The following is a 16,653-nucleotide window of genomic DNA, read 5'->3' as shown; positions in this document are numbered from 1 at the left end:
TGGGGGAAAAAATGTTGTGTGTAGTTTCCTTGCAGGATAACCCCACCCTTTCAAGCACCTGTTATGGCCTATAAATTGATTTGAGCAGCTTCCACTTTTGTATTTGTCTGAGAGGCATGTTGGTGTCAGTAGCTGAGAGGGGGTACTGGCACTGAATTGCTGTTTGGAGGCTTCTGGGGTACCTCTTTGGTAAGTTGGCTCTCAATTTAAAAACACATATGTATGGCCCAAATATATGGGACTCTCATTGTTTAGAGTAGGACCATCCTATTAGCAAAAGCACCTTGGCGTGGCGGATGGCTTAAACATACATTTGCAAATGTGTGCAACAAAGACTTTTGCATTTTTATCTACAGTAGAAATGGCAGATCTGTTGCTGGCTATTGCAGTGTGCTGGGGGAAAAAATGTTGTGTGTAGTTACCAAGATATTAGCAGCAGATCCTTTAAGTCCTGTAAGTTGCATGATGAGGCCTTCATGGCTCTGACTTGTTTTCCCATCACAGATGTTCGATCAGTTTGGGGAATTTGGCGGCCAAATCAACACCTGTACTGCAAACCATTTCTGACCAATTTTTGCAGTGTGGCAGGGTGCATTATCCTGCTGAAAGTGGCCATTGCTATCAGGGAATACCGTTTTGGAGATGCTCTGACCCAGTCATCTAGCCATCACAATTTGGCCCTTGTCATATTTGCTCAGATCCTTACACTTGCCCATTTTTCCTTTTAACTTCAGGAACTGACTGTTCACTTACTGCCACCACTTCTCCAAGTGCTTTGACTGTAAAGTTATCAAATTCCATTACTTACAGCTTCCATACCGCCACTTCTAAAGGTCCACTTCCACCACAGTATAAATACATATGCATATAGAGCCAAATAAAAGTTACTGTGCAGTAGGAATGTCCCCTCCCAACTAGTACTATGGACTCCTGCCATTTATTCTATTGATCGGAGTCCCACTGCTTATATTTACAATTTCCTTGTACCGTCCAGCCTGGTGCTTTTACATGGTCACATAACTCTTTGGTGACTTATAATATCCACATAAAGTGAAGCGTGCATTATCCTGAATATACTATATAACTGCACCCTATGCTCACTCAGAGCTGCCATGAGAAATGTTAGGGCAACCTACAAAGTGCTTACCAGAGCCCTTGTCTGTACTACCCCTTTACTAAACACTCTTGCTGGTGGTTAGTTGACAAAGCAGAGCACAATCTAGTGAATATTGTACAAAGTAGACCTCAAATCTGATGGCAAGTATATGGCAGGACTTTCAACTTGATGGCTAGTGTGTGACAGGACCTCACCTCCCCATGTACTCACCATCCATGGACCCACAGGCAGCTACTTTATTTATTACTTGTAGTGGAGACCGCTCAGAGTGTTCAATAACATCTACTTACTGCCTCTAGTGCATGTGCTGATTTCCTGCTAGTGTTGGACAGGAAACATACTATATTATAACACTATAGGTGTTACTGACGACTTTCAGCATTCTCCCCTAAGAATAATGAACAAGCCATATAGCAGGGGCTGAGAGATCAGCCACGGAAGATGGACCTGTTGCAAAATTCACGTCTAGGTGCCCCTTCCACATTTAAGATAAGATTTCCCAACCGTTCTTGGCTAATATGAGAAAAAAGGATTACAGGTAAGGTTTTATGTTTGTACTGTATGTAGTAAGGGCAACGGACCACACTCCCAGGTATTATAAAACTTTTAATAAGCATGATGCACCATTATGGCCTTAGAGTAGTCCTGAAGTCGCTTGTGGCGAGAGCACGGTGCTGGACATCACAGATAAAGGTTAATCTTGCTTGACATCCCCTCTTCTCTGGCAATGTAATATTGATTATATATTGTTGTATGCTGATGGTGTTTTTTTACATATGTTGTATTACTTGTTCATAAATATCACTAGGTGGGTTCCTTAGATATAGCTAGGTTCTCCAACATGTACCCTAATAGAGATATTTTCTGTAAGAATTATCAGGACACCCAGTCCCACTGAGGTACCCTGAGAAGTAGCACTAGGCCCAGGTTAAAGCTTTTGTGGGACTACCTTCATTAGTGGTCGGCCATGTTGCTCCTGAAGTTTCGGTCAGCTGTAGGACTTTTACCTCAAAAAACATTAATGGGTTAACTGAAGGTTAAGGACAGACAGCCGATTTATCCTTTATTGCCTGACAAATGGCTGCCTGTTGCAGCCGGAGGACTTGGGGTAGGCACAGTGGCCACTCTCCGATAACCAGATACCCAATCCGGCAGGAAAGTTTTACCTGGAACCTGCAACACTGAGGTCACTTCACCGTGAAAACCAGTTTGGGCTTAAAAGGGTCGAGCTTAAAAGCCGTCGGCTGGGTGTTCTACTTCAGGACACCCTGACCAGGGGTTACGGAGCCTGCTGGACTGGTCCAGGATTGTGCCGATGTGTAGATCTCCAAGCCTTTAAACACAAACCCCTCCCCATTCTCTTCTGGAGGCATCTCTACCTATTTTACAATAAAATTATAATGTTCACATTCACTGTGTTGTTATCCAATTATTGGAGCATGTGCCGATGCACTATAGGACTCGATGTCACATGTGTTCTAAAATGTAAACTGATATTCCTTTTGAAGAGGAGACAAAAAGCAGGGACATTTCACAGGGACATTCCATATTTGCCTTTTACTAAAATAATCATATATTGATCAAGAGCTGAGAATTTCCAGTACCTATAAATAGCCCTGAGCTCCCAATACTTCCTTATATGTTCCAAGTAAGATAAAATAATCAAAGGAACCTATCTCCACTTCTTCTTTAGGGTGCATTAAGAGTCTGAACTGTGGGACAACAAGAGTTGTCAGTTAAAGTCTGAGATGTCAAACAGGGGACTCTCTTCCGAAAACACGGACACATGAAAGTGCTACCTGTACTGTAATAAGATTGCTATTAATGATTTATGATTCTGGACTACCATGGCAACCACAGTCACGTGTCACAAGACGTAGTGAGCTTTAGAACGCCCCTCTGAACTCTGTCTGCACTGTGGCATTCTCCTCTCCCCCCTCTGCTATCACCTGACATACTGAGAGCTGTGATCCTGTGTCTCTGTGACAGACTGGCTGTGTCTGGCAGACATTTTTGTTTTCCAGCCAGAGAGCTTTTGAAATAGAGATAATGATTTGTAGTATAGCTAAAACAATGACAATCAGATGCATGCTTAAAAGGTACTTAATATTAAGCATGCACTTGAATAAGGACATTTACTGCATGCACTATAAAGGGCATAGCAAGAGTTAAAGGTGTGCCACTGAAAGTAGTGTCTAGATTCCATCAAAAACCCACTCCCAAAATGTTGACATTTTGTGCAGGTAAAAAGTCAGCGGGGAATTCTTGCTAAATGAAGAATGCAGCCAAATAGGAGCACTGTGCACTAACTTAATTTCATTATATTTTTGTACAAAAATGAAACCTTGTTTCTGCATATGTCTGCGATATCTGCAGTACCAAAGATCTTCACTCAAAGGTGAAAACGTTAATTTTTAATTTCATTTAAGATGTAATTTATTATGTTAAAAGTGAAGACCAAAGTATCACCACTTCCCTGTTTAAATCAAAATGTCTACATGAGTGCTGCTTAGGGGCTGCTGTAGGCTTGGGACCCTGGGGATTGAGGTAATGGCTAGTCACAGGTAATAGTCTACATTTCTACTTAATATAATAAAGTACATCTTATATTACATTTAGCCAGTGGCGGAACTACCATTGATGCAGCAGGTACGGTGCACCGGGGCCCTGGAGAAAATGGGGTGTGCTGCATGGCAGATGCAGAGAGTCGGGTCCCCGGTTCCCTCCTCCCTGTACCTGGGGCCCTCGCCTTGCTAGCTCCACCTCTGCCTCTAGCTTTGGTGGCATCCTGTAATGAAACTATCCTGTAAATCACAAGGAACACCACGATCCGCCCCGGTCCTTCCACAAACCTGAGCAATCATTGGCACATCGCATCCATTCTCTTGTGGTTTCAGCTCCAAACACTGCAAAATCGGCATGCAACAAAGAATGCACTAGGCATGCGACTAGGTATATTTGCGTAAGAGGAAAATATTTTCACTTTTGCAAGTCACTGGAATTGTAAATGTGCACTGAACCACAGCAATCAACCAGTACCTTTTATCTTTTCATACAAAGAGAAAAAGAGAGAAGTATGTGTAATACAGGGCACTCAATGACTTTGGATCTTTCTATACATTAAAATCACCAATGTTATTGATATGCATTAAAAAGTGGAAGAATCCTATATTAACTCCACTACAATTCTGTTTTCTAACGAAAAATTAATAAAGCAGATGCTTGACTATATTGACCTTAGTTTATCAACTGTTAATATGGCAGCTAATTGCTGTCAAGCTACATCACTACTCAATTATATATATATATATATATATATATATATATATATATATATATATATATATATAAAAACTTGGACATCTTATATTATTATTTCATTCATTTAGTCCTATAGTACCTTTTTATCCGTCTAGCTCAAGTGAAACAATGAAAACAAGTGTCTGCATGTTCTAATTTAGTGCAAATGTTGCACTTAAATGCAATGTTAATAACAGACCCTAGTCTTGCATGTGCAAACGGCAAGTACACTGAAGTACAGTTTTAGCTTTAAATTTGCAAAAAAAAAATAAAAAAAAATAATCAATGATCATTCTTATACTGTCCTTAATTATTAAATAACTGGATTCCTCTATAACTTTTCTAATGCACTTTTTTATTTCATGGAGATGCCAAATGCATAGGATGGGGTATTATTGCTGCAAAATAAAGTATGCATTAAAATTGTGCATGTTTTAAACCATGATACAACTACAGTCAGAGCCTAGAGTGCAATGACTCGTCCAGATGCAGATCTGATGAGGCTGCTGAGAGCTCGGGCGCGTCCTTGATTGACAGCATGTTTATCTTGCTCCCATTGGCTCACATCTGACCAATCAGCGCCTGCTGGGGAATTCCAGTATTGTTGCAGGAAGTGGTGAAGGGCTGATGATACCATTTGCAGCCATACACTGTATTGTTCATGGATTTTGTAACATCTTAGAGGTAAAAAACCAAACACAGAACAGGAGGAAGATACAAGACAGCAGAGAAGCTGCATCTTCTGCGTGCAAGGTAATTACAGTCTGCTTAGGAGTCTCTTACCATCTGCCCATACATTTGCATGGCAATGCCTTTGTTTTGCAAAGCATTCTGGTCCGTGGCTAAAGTTTTTCTTCACTGCAGACTTGTTATTTTATTTTTTTTGTTATTTTTTTGTGTATATTTGTATTATTGGTTTCGTGTCATGGGGTATTGAGTTAAAATAGCAGTCAAGGTAGATAATTTAATATATATCAAAGTACAGTGCTTAACATATGATACAAATGGCTGACAGAACCTGTTTTTTGTGTGGTAGTTTGGAGAGGAACATGTATAAAATTAAGATTAAAGAGCTGATGAATTTCTAGTCACAAAATTGTATATGAAGACCCCAAAAAGTTTGGGTACTTTATGAGTTGGTCACAATCAGGGGAAGGCTGGCAAATTTTAACCTGTTAGGAACATTTTATAGGAAAAAAAAATGCAGGTGTCCCAGCCCAAGGTAGGCCACTATGGGACCAGCCTAGGGGGGGGGGGGTCAGATGCTCCCCTGGCCCCCAACCCAGTCTGACCCTGGTCACACAGCTGTAAAGAATGCAGATTTCCTTGATGTGGTAGAACTTGAATATTTTAAATCTAGCTGCTCCATTATAATAAAGCTTCAGATCTTTCTTTTATTGTAGCACTACAAGTCCCAGCATCCCTGATTATAATATGATTTACCCTAGCTCCCCTAACACGTACGTGCTTGTTTACATTGAAGTTTGTTATGGTTTGTTATTAACTTCCACAAACTGATATACAATATTGACATTATAAAATGGGTCTCACATGTTTGTAAGCTTCTGATATTAACATAGCACATAACTTTTATTTGCTTTAAGATACCTAGGTATCTACTGTTCGGTGGCTTCCACGCTTGTTACAGGTCAAGTCTAATATAGTAAACTGTTGTATTGTTCCCGAGATAAGGCTTTGAAACATCTCCCTAAAGCCACTTATACATTGTTTGCAGAATAATTTTACTGCATGTTCTCCAAACCTAACTGTAAATTTTTAAATGACCAATTACTGCCCTGCCCTATACAAGCGTTATATATAGGCACCATGCCTAAAATTTACTACAGAAAAAGTGTGAATTGCTTTACAGAATTGATTACGGAATGCTATATAACAGGGCTGTCCAAAATGATGTCTCCCTGTCTGCATATGTCTGCAAGCAGCGATCGGTTTAATGTGGGTGAATAAAAGGTCATACCTTGAAATAATATTGGGAAAGAAAGGAGTAATACTGTACTGGCCTACATATTGCAATTTAGTCAGTTGGCCCAAAGGCTGAGTGGTCAAAAAAGCAATTTAGCCATAAATGGTGGTTTAACAGTATCACACCATAGGTCTTTTTTTTGCCATACACAGTCCAAGCCGCTGACATTGGGTATTTGACCCAACAGTGGGGGGCAAGAGTAGACAGAAGATTGCATAGATCAGGGCTCCTTGGAAAAACTGCCCACAAAGTTATTAATTAATTAGATACACACTGCTAAAGAATGTATCTAACCGATGGTAGATAAAGAATATGGTTATTTGCAAAATAGACCCATTTAGCCTATTTTCTGCATTTATCATCCCAACAAGCACACAAAAAAAACCCAAAAAACTATTCTACAGTTTTAAAAGCAAATATATAATTTATTTTGATATATGAATAGATAATACAATGCTGGACAATATGGTCTTAATACTTGTCAAACTACCAAGAAATCGGCATATTTTACTACCCATGGCTGACTTATAGCTATGGTCAGTGTCCAATAATTTTATTTTTAAACTAAGATCTGGTTTTGTGACTCATTTTGCTGATACAGAACATTGCTATTCTTTAAACCCTCTAGGGTGTGTGGTACTTTTGCTGGTGATGTCATTTTATGTACAAAAGTAGTCATATGGGAAACTGCTAAGTCTCCAGGTGGAAAAAAAATCCCCGATTCACTCCCGTGTGACAGTAATCATCATCATCATCATCATTTATTTATATAGCGCCACTAATTCCGCAGCGCTGTACAGAGAACTCACTCACATCAGTCCCTGCCCCATTGGAGCTTGCAGTCTAAATTCCCTAATGTAGACACACACAGAGAGGGAGACAAACAGACAGGGAGGAAATCTTTAGATTTGACAGATCCCCTCTTTTCACCTAAAGATAGATTCCCCGTTTTCACCAAAAATCAGTTTTCTCTGTTGAACTGGAGACCGTAGATGATTCTCAAACATGTTTTAGGAGATACCATGGTGGATTATAGAAGAAATTCAGACCCCCTATAAACTATTAACACCCCTCTCCAAACTAGCAGTGTGGTAGGATTCCTGTCTCGAAGTCTCTAGCATTCTTTAGCTCTCTGCCATCAGAAGGAGATATGATCATTCTGACCTCTAAATGTGGGCACATTTGCAGTGATTACACCAGCCTATACCACCACAAAATAATCCTGTGTTTTGATTACACCCATCTGAGAGCATGCAAGGGCTCCCTTTGATCACCAGTAAGCTTTTCTTACTCACCCTGACATCCAGGATTTGTCCAGTCCTGTTTGAGCAACTGTGAAAGCATTAAGTGTTTTGTTTTGTTTGTTGTGGTTTTTTTTAATACTACATTAAGGTGAGTTGTTTTTGCTTAACATACACCATTTTTGCTGCGTGATTTAGAACACCGGAATACGTCATCTCCTATGCAATGATCATCATCATCATCATCATCATTTATTTATATATGATGTATTATGAATGATGTATTCTGTGCAAGAAGAAACATAGTTTTGGTACAATATCTCTGTAATAATTGGCTTTGACGTAAACACAGTTCTAGAGATCTAATCAATTGCTATATGTAGAAGATGTAGACAGTAGAGGTACGAGATGAATACGTCACACAGCTTCTGGTACAGTGTTCTCTAGAACTGGTGTGAAGTTGATGTTTCCGTAAGATCATGATGAAAGTAATAATAGTACAGCTGTTGTGGGTGAGGTCTGATGCCATTACTTGTATCCATGCAGACACTGTAGGCTTACGTTTAGGGGCAACTGTAGGATAAGGGTAATCCTGTATATATTGGCCATAAAAAAGGATTTTGGTGGAAAACCCATTTAAGTAAAAAAAAAACAGTAGCAGGGAGCAGTAAGATGTCAACACGTGTAGTCCGTATAGTGACTACATTCCATGCTCCATTGGGAGTTATAGTTCTCTCCCAACAGGGTAACACAGAGCAGTAAATAGACACAATAGGTAATTTGGTCTCTTGGCCAATATAATAAAGTTGATTTAAAAACTGTAACAATGGTGGGAAAGCACAGTGGTTAGCATTGCTACCTTACAATGCTGGGGTCATGGGTTTCAGTCCAGGGGCCTGGTTGTAAGGAGTTTGCATGTTCTTCCCGTGTTTGTGTGGATTTTCTCAGGGTGCACCAGTTTTCTCCCACACTTCAAAGACATACTAGTAGGTTAATTGGCTTCTGACAATACAGACACTAGAGTGCGTGTGTGTGTGTGTGTGGTCGAGAATATAGACTGTAAGCTCCATTGGGGCAGGGACCGATGTCATTGACAACATTTCCTCTGTATAGTGCTGTATAATGTGGTTACACAAATAAATCATAATAGATAACAAAGCAAGACAAAATCAATAGTCTACTCTTGTCCTGCCGTAAGGAGTATTACAATTCACTATGTCTTGCTGAACAGATGAAGTGAGCTGTCCTCTTTATTTAAAAATGGTCCTTTCATCTCACTGTATAGTTAATATTCAAGACATTTAACTATTTTTTTTTACAGTTCATCTATAAATAACCAACGCTATATGCTATGGGTTGTTGTCAGATAAGTATCCCTAGCAAATTAGTAAGACTGAAGCATAATTATGTATTGGTTATATATGACGCATTGCGATTCCTGAGTTCGCTCTATGATGTCAGACTATTGAAACAATGTACATTTATTAGTGTCAACTAAATTGTAAGAGATCCGACTCCTTAATCTTCCCCAACCAGATTATCTTGTTGAGACGACTAGAAGTGCTATAACTCTGACAAACAGGCTGATCGAAGTCATGGGAGTCCTATGTCAATCAGGACTGGTGGAGAATGCGGTTGGATGATTACTGTGCGGCCAGCCATCAGGGTTGTCAACCCTTGTAAATCATTTTTTTTCTACGGACAATCCTTTAAAAATATTTTACGGATAACATTTTTACTGACGCATTGTTAACTTACGAGTATGCCAACATTTCTACAAAAGTTAAAATGTTCAGGGAAGGGGTTTTCCATGAAGCACTGCCTCTAAATCATTGGTTCGGTACTTCCTTGTGTGGTGTCGTAGTGCCACAAATATGATCCTCTGGTTCAGTGGCCAAATCTGCCTTTGTATGGGCCCTTCAGGGCCATTTTGGTTAGAAGGGAAGGGGACATAAGATTTTTTTTTTCCTGAAATATGCCACTACATATTAGGAGCGGTCGGAATAGATGAATTATGTGCCCACATACAAAATAAAGATGTAGTTTTGTGGATTGAGATTATTTACATGAAATTGATCATCATCATCACCATTTATTTATATAGCGCCACAGATTCCGCAGCGCTGTACAGAGAACTCATTCACATCAGTTCCTGCCCCCATTGGAGCTTACAGTCTAAATTTCCTGACATACACACAGACCGAGAGCGAGTGAAAGAGAGACTAAGGTCAATTTTAATAGCAGACAATTAACCTACTTGTATGTTTTTGGAGTGTGTGGGGGAAACTGGAGCACCCGGAGGAAACCCACGCAAACACGGGGAGAACAGTCAAGCTCCACACAGATAAGGCCGTGGTTGGGAATTGATGGGATGGAGAGAGTGCATTTGGGGGTGTTCCCTATTTAGTGCAAGCCACAAAAGGACTTGAGATTTCCGTGGCCTATACTTTCAGTGGGGTGCATTTGTTGCTCCTTCCAGTCTCACTGAAGAACAGAAAATTGCAAATAAATGGAGGAGATAGGACCCATAATGGCCAAAAATCTTTAAAATTGTTCGGGAGATACCGAAGGGAGGTTAAGTGACAAGTGCGGGTGGAACGTGGTGCTGTAAATTGTGTCATTTTGGTTCCACCACCTTAGTGCAATGTGCCCTTGTGTAACCGCCTAATGATGCACAACAAGACCAAAGTGATTCCTTGTGAAGTGGAAGCTCTCGAGGGTCTGGGAGAATTACCTGAAGTTCGTGAGTTTCCTGAACATTTTGGAAGAGTTGACAAGTATGGACCTAGTGGTAGTACAGGCATGTCCAAAATTTTGAGAATGACACAAATATTTTTCACAAAGTCTGCTGCCTCAGTTTTTATGAAGGCAATTTGCATATACTCCAGAATGTTATGATGAGTGATCAGATGAATTGTAATTAATTTCAAAGTCCCTCTTTGCCATGACAATGATCTTTATCCCTAAAACAAAATTTCCACTGCATTTCAGCCCTGGCACAAAAGGACCAGCTGACATCAGGTCAGTGATTCTCTCGTTAACACAGGTGACAGTGTTGACGAGTACAAGGCTTGAGATCACTCTCATGCTGATTGAGTTAGAATATCAGACTGGAAGCTTTGAAAGGAATGTGGTGCTTGAAATCATTGTTCTTCCTCTGTTAACCATGGTTATCTGCAAGGAAACACGTGCAGTCATCATTGCTTTTCACATAAAGGGCTTCACAGGCAAGGAAATATCCTGCTAGTAAGATAGCACCTAAATCAACCATTTATCGGATCATCAAGAACTTCAAGGAGAGACGTTCAATAGTTGTGAAGAAGGCTTCAGTGCGCCCAAGAACATCCAGGAAGCACCAGGACCTTCTCCTAAAGTTGATTAAGCTGTGGGATCAGGGCACCACCAGTGCAGAGGTTGCTCAGGAATAGCAGTAGGCAGGTGTGAGTGCATCTGCACGCACAGTGAGGTGAAGTCTTTTGGAGGATGGCCTGGTGTCAAGAAGCCCAGCAAAGAAGCCACTTCTCTCCAGGAAAAACATCAGGGACAGACTGATATTCTACAAAATGTACAGGGATTGGACTGCTGAGGACTGGGGTAATGTTATTTTCTCTGATGAATCCCCTTTCAGATTGTTTGGGCCTCTGGAAAAACGATTGTCCGGAGAAGGAAAGTGAGCACTGCCAACAGTAATGCATCCTGAGACCATACATGTGTAAGGTTGCTTCTAAACCCAAGGGAGTGGGCTCACTCACAAATTTTGCCTAAGTACACAGCCATGAATAAAGAATGGTACCAAAGCTTCCTCCAAGAGCAACTTCTCCTAACCATCCAAGAACAGTTTGGTGGCAAACAATGCCTTTTCCAGCATGATGGAGCACCTTGCCATAAGGCAAAACTGATAACTAAGTGGCTCAGGGATCAAAACATTGAAATTTTGGGTCCATGGCCAGGAAACTCCCCAGACCTTAATCCCATTGAGAACTTGTGGTCAATCCTCAAGAGGCGGGTGGACAAACAAAAACCCACAAATTCTGACAAACTCCAAGCATTGATTAGACAAGAATGGGCGGCCATCAGTCAGTATTTGGCCCAGAAGTTGATTGACAACATGCCAGGGCGACTTGCAGAGGTCTGCAAAAAGAAGGGTCAACACTGCAAATATTGCCTCTGCATAAACTTAATGTCATTGTCAACAAAAGCTTTTGAAACTTATGAAATTCTTGTAATTTTACTTCATATAATAGCAACATCCGACAAAAAGGTCTAAAAAGACTGAAGCAGCAAACTTTGTGAAAACCAAATCAATATTGCAGAAGTATGTGCAGAGTCAATATACAGGGGCATTTCTCAAGACCAGAATGTGAGCATGTACCTATGTGTGTGCTTGGTGGATCTCCACAGATTTAAAGATCTGTACTCCTTCCTTTTGTGCACTTTTGTTAAAAACCTTTTGTACTCTATGACCAACAGCTAGTAATGGTGGCCCAAGCACTCAACTATTAGTGTCATGTAATCATTTTTGGGGTAAGCGTTTTATACAGTTAACTTACTATGCATGGCATGTATATATTTGTTTTCATATTTTATGTACATTATATAATTTATTTAAGGTTAAATGTCCATAGTGACCAACTTATCTGTCCACGATATGTTAGGGACACTGGGAGCTGTTCTTCGAATCCCAGATCCGTGCAAATAAAAATAATACAAAAAGAAAACTAGTAAACCCTGTAAATAACTACAATCTTGTGGTGTACTAATTGAGTTAATAAATGCATTTCCTATTAGAACCTGCTTCTGAGACAGTGTCTGTCCTTTTAACTGTTCCTGTGGCCAACAGATTAAAGCCAACACTTTAATCCAAACCATGGCTGTCCGGAGGTCAACGCACTGCCAGCTACCTACAATTCCTGATCAACAGGGTGCAGCTTGGAGGGAATCGGCATGAGCAACCTGCCAAGATGTGCTGCAGCAGCTACATAGCACCCAAGATGTGTGATCATTTCCAGATGCCAGCTAAGGACCCTGGTGATGGCAGTGGTAGCCCTCCTACAGCCACACATTACATCATCACTCCACGTTACTCAGTCGTTGAGTGGTTGGCTTGGCCAAGTTGGGCCAGTAGTAGTGGTCTGTGTTGACTAGTTGCTGAAACCAGAGGAACCCAAAATGCTTGGCGGGGTGAATAGAAAGCCCATCCTGACAAACTTTCAGTTTTAGGGTTGTTTTATGAAAGCCAGATACTTGTAGTTTGCTGTCCGTTTGTACGTAAGATTTAGACCAGAGGTGTCTCAAGTTCAGTCTTCAAGGGCTACCAACAGTCATGTTTTCAGGAGATCTTTAATCATGCACAGATGAGTTAATCTATTTGGCTGGGTCAGTAATTATCCCACCTGTTTCTACAGACAGAAATCCTGAAAACATGACCTGTTGGTAGCCCTTGAGGACTTTACTTGGACACCTCTGATATAGACCATGCCTATCTGTGTTACATGATTCATTATGAAGTGTTCTATGATGGAATTAATTAGTGACGGCAAGGCACACCTGCATATGAGCATCCCTTTATACACAGCATTTGTGTCATTTTATATTGACATTTCTCTCATTGCAGCTCCCAATTCTTGCCACACATCAGCCGGTTCAAATAGCAGAACGGGGGATTCCCAGCTTCCTCCTGCCACAATATCTCGTGTTTTATTACCGCTGATCTGTGACAACCTACTAATCTATCTTCTGTGACTGGGCAGATGGTAATAAACTTGTCATGTGACTTAGAGGATTGCACCTCTCACACTTTTACTTCTAGTCTGGTATCAAGTTACCAGGGGAGAATCCCACCTATAAAAAGGTATTTTATGAAGAAGTGAAACTGTCATTGTGTTAGTCTGCGTAATGTGGTTATTAACTTTGTTTTACTATGAATGGAGAAATGAACGACCGATCATGTCTTAAAGTATAAGTACGTGGAAATATACAAGGTGATTTACATGGAAGTAACCTTTACAAATACAGTAACTATGTAAATGTTTCTGATACTTCTCAGACGATTGAGTGGGGAATGACTTATTTATTTTTATACCCACCAGACTTCCTCTGTTACATCGAAGAGTGTTAGGAGGACATGTTAAGTAGGCAACTAGCAACCAAAGGCTGTCATCCTGAGGGATGGCTTCTTAAATAGTTTTTTTGCCGGATTTAAGGCTTTTCCCTGTTTGATAAATAGACTCCTTAATCAGAAATGTTCAGATGACGATGACTGTCAGAAACTCCACCCTGCAGTCACTGTGTCCTATTATTTTGTTTTAAATGCAAAATAGAGCGTCCTTTCCAATTATGTCCAACTGTGTGTATGGTTAAACCGGACATTGACCAATTGGTTGAGCTACTTCTGTAGATGAGTATATTTAATTCTCTATATATTTTGCTCCACTCGCTCTATTCGATTAGCACTGGTTTACAGAACTAGGCTATCAGTTATTTGGTGATCACATAGTTGCCAGCATTGTAAAATAGTTTCCAGGGAACTTACCTGCCGAGGTGGTAATACCATACTTGCCAACTTTCTTCAGTTGGCATCTGGGAGATCCCGGGGATGGGTGTGATGGGAGGGGGAGGGGCAGTTTGTCATTTTGCCCCGCCCCCACAATGAAAGCATCATTTTGTCGTGGAGGCAGGACCAAAATGAAGTAATTCACCGTGAATCGTGTAATTTTGGCCACCAATGGGCAGAATGCAGGAGACTTGCCTGCTCTCCCGGGAGTCCGGGAGACGTACCTGGGATTTGGGAGTCTCCCGGACATTCCGGGAGAGTGACCAAGTATGGGTAAGACAAAGCATGTTTTGTGCGTTTCTGTCACTTCAACTTCACTAAATATTTAATTATAGCGTGCAATTTTTGCTTTTTAAATACTCCTTTTCAATACATGCTAAGTTTTAAGAATTTAAGAAATACATTGTATTTAATATACAAAAATACCAGAGGTAATTTATTGTGACGGTGGATCAGCATAGAAAAATATACAAAGTTACAATGGTAGGTAGAATTTAGGAACAGCAGGAAAACTGTGCTGTTGCCCATAGCAACCATATTCTAGTTTTTATTTGTTTTTAGTGCAGTTTCCCAAATAAAAGCTGATGTCTTATTGATTGCTATGCGCTGTTTTCATACGTGTTCTTTCTGACAGTAGGTCACCACTCTATCCTTGTAATTGCTACATATACATTTAAACTATACAAAGTGTTCATTGTATTTCTTTAAAGAAAATCTCTGCTTGCCGCTCAGTTGTTTGAGAAATGTTGCATGTATTTATTGTTCTGGCAGATGCATGGAAGTGACCTATGCTGGTGATGGAAAGGAGGATAGTTAAACTTCGCTGTAGAACATTGTACTCTCACAGAATTCAGAGAAGTGAGCTCCATACATGTCTTACCTTATGCCATTCCGGAAGTAAAGCACAAATGTGTCTGGCATTCTAATTCTATCTCTGATGTCCTTTCCTCTGATATCAAATGCTAATTAATTTCTGTGCCAGTAAATAAAGACCAGCTTCCTCCAATGAGAAGCAGCTACACTGTCATCATCATCAGTCTGTATTTATCTTCTCATACTCTCTATATTTTCACGCACCTTATCTTCCCCATTCCACCTTCTTCAGCACAATTACCAAATTTGGATGTAGGCATACAACTTTTTTTGTGGGCATGCGCAGTACACATTTGCATATATTACGCTAAGCACATGGGCGTACACCCAACTCTGCATGAGCCCCATTGTCCATAGCTCATACTTGCCCCCTCTCCCCGAATTCTGGATAGGTATCCCAGATTCCTGGGAAAGCAGGCCATTCTCCCGCATCTTGCCCACTTCCGAGAGGATGTAGGCCTCCATGATGCGTTTCGCAGCAAATCCTGTCATTTTGCCCCCCCCCCCCCCCCTCCCCCACGGCAAAATGCTGCTCTCCCCTCCGGGAGATTCTGGAGGTGAAAAGGGTTGGACAGTATGCTATAACTGCACCCTTTTTAAATATTGACTCAGTCTTTGTGTGTTTTGCCTTTTCTCGCCTAGCAGTCATCCCCTTTTAAAATAAACTTGGAGGCAGAGATCTAGCCCAGACAAGGGAATTCCAAGAACATTAGTCAGTTTCATTTTTTCTTGTAGGGATATCCTCTAGACCTGTCACAGACATTCCTTACAAGTTGTGCATTTTCATTGCATTGCTCATCGCCTAGCACTAGCTATGTCACAGGTAATCCTTAAATGAGATCTATTCTAATGGCTTTACAATAAGACATTAGCAGCTAACCAAAAAGCAAGCGCTGGGCATTCTCTGATATTCCTGAAGGAGATGCACACGGCGAGGTGGCTTTCACTGAGGAGGTCTGTAGATGCTTTACATAAGTTATAATGAAATTATATGGCGCTCACAGACTTTGTGACTGCTGGGGGGAAAAAAGTTGTGAAACAGACCGGGCCCTGGGATTGTAGAAATGCTGCTCAGTGTCACTCTGTGAACTGAATTCTTTTTAATAGGAGAAAAATGAAAGACACTCATCTCAAATGTCCACAGCGTAACATGAGTTTTAGAATGTGAAACAGTATTTCCTTGTCAGTTTATTTAACCATATGATCAAACAGTTCAATTTTACTAACTTATACGCATGCCAGCTAACATTTAAAGGCTCGGGATATTGAGGGGAAAGGGGTGCGTGGTCCAGCTGGGGATGTGACTGTGTCATATTGGTGCCTTCCTGTTCAAACTCCAGTGAATCTAGTTAATCTGTTCTTGAGTTGCACCATTTCCACTTTGTTTCTCGATATAGTTATTTGCTACAAAGCATCATTACTGCTTGGTGCCCTGATTTCTTCTGTGAGGTTAGGTAAGCTTTTATTTTATTTATGTATTCTAAAAGAAAATCTAATACATGCCTTTGTTATTACTATACTGTCCTGCTTGAGTTTTGAACAAGATAGAATTTAGGTCTGGACAGTCCCGATTTGAGGTATCTAA

The 16,653-nt window shown here is 40.6% G+C and overlaps 1 protein-coding gene across 3 annotated transcripts in view; it reads left to right on the top strand.

Moving 5' to 3' along the window:
• Nucleotides 1–5,015: 5,015 nt before the first annotated feature.
• The window catches only part of TNIP1 (TNFAIP3 interacting protein 1), a 62,270-nt gene continuing 50,632 nt past the window's right edge, over nucleotides 5,016–16,653 (top strand). For 2 of the 3 annotated variants that reach the window (XM_075210074.1, XM_075210072.1), the window contains exon 1: nucleotides 5,017–5,170. The gene's annotated coding sequence lies outside the window, so the exon portion shown is untranslated. Of the gene's footprint in view, nucleotides 5,171–13,256; nucleotides 13,494–16,653 lie in introns of all 3 variants that reach the window. The other variant, XM_075210073.1, reaches the window with a different exon arrangement.

The sequence above is a fragment of the Mixophyes fleayi genome, chromosome 4 (assembly GCF_038048845.1).
Source record: "Mixophyes fleayi isolate aMixFle1 chromosome 4, aMixFle1.hap1, whole genome shotgun sequence".
NCBI classification, from domain to species: Eukaryota; Metazoa; Chordata; class Amphibia; order Anura; family Limnodynastidae; genus Mixophyes; species Mixophyes fleayi.
The sequence above is the reverse complement of the archived record's forward strand: the minus strand, read 5'-3'. Positions and strand labels throughout refer to the sequence as shown.